The 4,965-nt window shown below is 39.6% G+C and overlaps 1 protein-coding gene across 5 annotated transcripts in view; it reads right to left on the bottom strand.

Annotated features, from left to right (window-relative positions):
• cnnm2b (cyclin and CBS domain divalent metal cation transport mediator 2b) overlaps nucleotides 1-4,965 on the bottom strand; it is a 50,674-nt gene that overhangs the window by 16,800 nt on the left and 28,909 nt on the right. The window lies entirely within an intron of this gene.

Genomic DNA, 4,965 nt, shown 5'->3' with positions numbered 1-4,965 from the left:
ACACACACACACACACACACACATATACACAGATACACAAAAAGGTTATAATGTTAGGGCCATGTAATGATAAAGGGAGTTATAGGTCAGGCAGTGATAGAGGTGAAACGGAGCAAACTAGCAGAGACAAACATTGCTATTTCCACTTTGGTCCAATTGATCATGTAGCAATTTCACATGTATAATAGATACACGTGGTATACATGGTATTTTACACTTTTAAAAAGGAACAATAAATCACTCATGTCAGATAGTGTTGTGAATGTCATAATACTGAGGCTTCAGTGTTGCAGCAGTCTGACCAGAACTTTGACCAGTCCAGATCAGTGACACCAAGAGATCTGAAGGACTAACTGTTATCCTTATCAGTTAAATGACCAAGGATGCAGGGCAATGGTAGTCCAAGTGTTAACATTGCCAGCAGGAACCCAAACAGCCAGACAGACAGTCCAACATTTCATCATGAGTCCCCTTAGCCCTCCCTCCCTCCACATCTGTGTTCCCAGGACCCTCCCGTGAGCTGTACCAACGGAAAAAAATAGAAAAGAAGCAAACTGCAGTGTATGCAGAGAATACTGTCAAGCAAAATGCTAAACAAATTCTTTGCCTTTTCTCAGCTTGTGATCATTTAAAAGGAATTTTCCAGAGGCCCAGGCTAATATTAGCCCCTGCAAAATGAAGTTTCCATTCCGCCCCAGCGATATTCTCACCGAGCAAAGGAACAGACCGGGCGAAGCCTCCGCTGTGTGATCAGATTGTCTCGAAATGGGCCATTTGCATGCAGTTACACCTTGCCGTAAATAATTGAGGACGTCAGTGTGCTTACGTGTACATGTGCATACACGTGTGTCAGAGTGCATGAGTGTATGGGTGCACGAGTGTGTGTGTTTGTGTGTGTATGTGTGTGTGTGTTTATTTCACAGGTACATTACTGAGTCAGTGCTCACATGCTGTTTCAGCTAATGTTGCTGAAACAGCTTTGGTGCAGGCAAGCACATACTGAGAGGACTGATCACCAAGAGTTTTATAGCACTGCAGCTCTCTGTTTTCCTTGTGACAGCACACTGATGTGCAGTGTACAGAGCCTGAGAATGTGAGCATTAGATGCAGAATTGATGCATCAAGAAATATACTCAGGTTACACCAAATAGGCGCGCAGGGCAAAATCCCCAGAGAGCGGTATCAATAATGTAAAAAACAGAAATCCATCACAACAAAGACTCTGCAAATGGCAGGCAATATTTAATCTCTTATTTTCAAATTGTCCATTAACAGTAGAGTCTTTCTGTTAAGATGTCAATGAAAATTTGAGCATGTTGCTTTATGACTGAGGGTTGGGTTAAACTAGGACAGAGACAAATAGAGCCTCAGTGGGTTAAAGCAATCAGGTCTCAGAAGTCCTTGAGCAAGCAATTACTCTAAACTGCCCAGAGAGGGAAAGGCAAATGGAGTGGCCAGCAAAACACAGTACAGTCAAACAGATCAATTCTCACGTGCTTCTCTTTAATGGCAACCACTCCACCCATGTCAGATTTATAAACACGGCTTCCAGATTAAGGTTTCCAAGCAATGAATGTCAATTTTAATGTCACTTTAATCTTAACGTGTGAACGGCACATGAAGATTCAGGAAATGTGCCAGTGAAGTGAGATCATTTACTTTAAAATTATTTGTTTTAGTAGAGCGTGCACCCCACGTAGGCTCAGTGCTTGTCAGCAACCAGGGTTCGATTCCGACCTGAGGCCCTTTGCTGCGTGTCATGTCCCCTCTCTCTGCCCCATTTCCTGTCTCTCTTAAGCTGTTCTAATAAAGGAAAAAGCCCTGAAGCTGAACATTATTTATTTCAGTGCAAATCAACTTGTTTTAAGGTTTGTTTTGTACAAAGTAACATCTCAGCTTGCTATATTTGTATCTTGTTATTTAAAGGAATAGTTTAAAATGTCGGGAAATACACTTATTATCTTTCTTAGTTAGATGAGAAGTTCTACGCCACCTTCATGTCTGTACGGTAAATGTAAGGCTATTGTCAGCAATCTGTTAGCTTAGCTTAGTACAAATACTAGAAATAGAGAAAACAGCTAGCCTGGTTAGAGGCACGTCTAAAACTCACTTATTAACATATTATATCTTGTTTTTTTATTCTGTGAAAGAAACCAAGTGTAAAAAGAAGATGTTTTGGTTACATGGGGAAAGGGGTATTTCTTGGCCAGGACCAGTAACTTCTTGGAGTTCTGAAACCTTCAACTTCGGCACTATATTGACCAATTAATGAAGGTAAATATAAACAAAAGTATTTGGATAGTATTTTACTAAACATCTTCATAGAGGCTTATGTTTCAAACTCAATACAAAAAAATCATCTCAAAACTCAATAGTAGTCTACAACAAACCAAATGTAACTCATTTTATGTAAAACAAAAATGAGAAAAGAAAGTTAACCGAAGCATAACGAAAGAGGAATGGGAGAATCTATGTGAGCAACAAGGCAAAACTTCAAATTCAGACATTTTTCATCACCTCCTTCAACAGCGGAGTTTACTAACAGTGGCTCAACTATTAGAGATGGAGATAGAGAACAGAGGACACATTGGTCCCTAGCTACAAGAAAAGAAAAGAATGACACACAGGATAAAAATGAATGGGAAGCTATTCAGTAGACATGACAAGAAGACACGAAAAGCATGTTTATGCAAAATGTAAGAGTGTTTTTACTGGAGTCTGTCCAATAGGCTATAATGTAAGTAGAAAGACATTTCATAAATTCCATGGATGAGAGAGCAAAGGGAAAACTATACACCCACGTCCCCTTTATACTTGATATTTAACTAGTGCCATGTATTAAGCAAATATTTTGCCGCGCTGGAGCCGTTTTACTTTGGTTTATGACCAAATACTTGCAGAACTAATGACCTTCCCATCAGCCTAAGTTGTACTTTGTGTTAAGTGTTGCTTATAGGGGCGGGAATCACCAGACTCTTCCCGATACAATATCATCACGATACTCATACCACGATATAATATTATTGTGATTTTAAACATATTGCAATATTCAGTGATATATGGCAATTTATAACCTTTTTTCCAACTTCTAATTTTTCCAATTTCAAATGATGTCCCCAAAAGGAAACTTTGTCAACATCTGTTTGGTCTAAACAGATCCATTTCTCTGTTTGTTCAGATCACTTCAATTTTATTGCTGCAAAATGGGATTATCAAGCAGACAAACAAACCAACACATCAAATAAAACAACAATAATGGGCGCCTGTGTATCAATACTGTATTGCCACTGAAACTAACAGCAGGTAAATGTATTACCTGCTAAACATCAACATGTTAATATTGTCATTGGGAGCATGCTAGAAATTGGATGTTACTGTGTAGCATTTAGCTCAAAGCACCAACTGAGCTTAAGTACAGTCTCACAGACCAGCTAGCATGGCTGTAGACCTTTAAGCCTCTTCCACACATGCCCGGCAAACCTGAAATGATCCAGACATTACTCAGCAGAGCTGTGTGTGAGAACTCAAATGTCTGAATCAATAAGATCATACATCAAACGGTCTTTACCCTGACTATAGTCTAAGAGTCAGTGGGATTCCTCCTCTGGGGAACATGAATGACTGTACAAAATTTCATAGCAATCCATCCAACAGATATTTCAGTTTGGGCCAAAGTTGTGGACTGACTGACTGACAGACAAAGCCATCCCTAGAGCCATGCTGTAAGCATGGGTAAATTCAAGAAGACAGCTGGATACAACTTCCATTTTGTAATTTATTACTCTTTTTTTCTCTCGTTCTTGTATTTTAGGATGTTGGTCATTGGTATTATGTAATGTATTGCTGAGCAATATAACAACTATGGACTGATGCATATCAGAATACAGTGTATATTATGAATATAAGTATTTATTGTGTTTTTAGAGTTGAGAATCATACAGCAGAATTTGGTCCAACTCACACACTTTTCAACTTAGATGGATATATAGGTTAGGATTCTTTATTGCTCTAAATATATTACATTTATTTGCAGATGCTTTTGTCTGTAGCAACATACAAAAAGTACATTGAAAATTCAAATCAGCTTAATCAGCTGACCTTTATGAACACCACAAGCCTACCAAATGATGGTAGTTTCCATTGGGACAGGTTTTATATAAATAAAGATCTAAAAGTTGCCAATTTACAAGCATGTAAACCCCTCTTCTGGTGTTCTCTAAACTAAAGTCTACTTTTGTCTAAGTCAATTTTACACACACACACACACACACACACACACACACACACACACACACACACACACACACACACACACACACACACTTCTGCACACGTTTTGCACAGTAGCCTTCACTTCAAATCGTTCTGTCTCAAAGTCCCACAAGATGAATGCATACTTTCCAGTTTCCCACAAAGACTAAATACCACACAAGAGACAACAAAAATGCAGCTTCTGTCTTCCATAAATATATATTACAGCCTGTTTATTCACAGCTACTTAGCTGCTGTTATGGCAGTGGGTTTTGTGAGGGGGGACTGGAGGTAGAGTGGGGAGGCTGACCCTCTGGACCCTCTAGAGCCTGAAAGTTGGCAGCAGGCCACGGGGAGAGCGTGTCCTTGCTAGGACCAGTCGTCTGGGGTCCTAAAAGCCACAACTGCTGCCTGACATCTGGGGCTGTCTAGGCTGAGGATAGATGCATGCTGGGTAGTCCAGCACATAGTCACACTGCACACATAGGGTAGGGGGTCAATTCACTTCCAATTTCATCCATTAGGGAAGCATGTTTTCTTTGGTCAAAAACAGAAATGCTTTACTCATTAAAAGGCTCACGTTTGTGATTTCTAAAACAGTTCTGAGAATAATGGCTGTGTAATTAGATCTGTAAATGGCATTTTCAGTTTACATTTGGGATTGGGTGATGCAAAACATACACGCACACACAAAACACACACACACACACACAC

This window comes from Etheostoma spectabile, chromosome 2 (genome assembly GCF_008692095.1).
Source record: "Etheostoma spectabile isolate EspeVRDwgs_2016 chromosome 2, UIUC_Espe_1.0, whole genome shotgun sequence".
Taxonomy (NCBI): domain Eukaryota; kingdom Metazoa; phylum Chordata; class Actinopteri; order Perciformes; family Percidae; genus Etheostoma; species Etheostoma spectabile.
The sequence above is the reverse complement of the archived record's forward strand: the minus strand, read 5'-3'. Positions and strand labels throughout refer to the sequence as shown.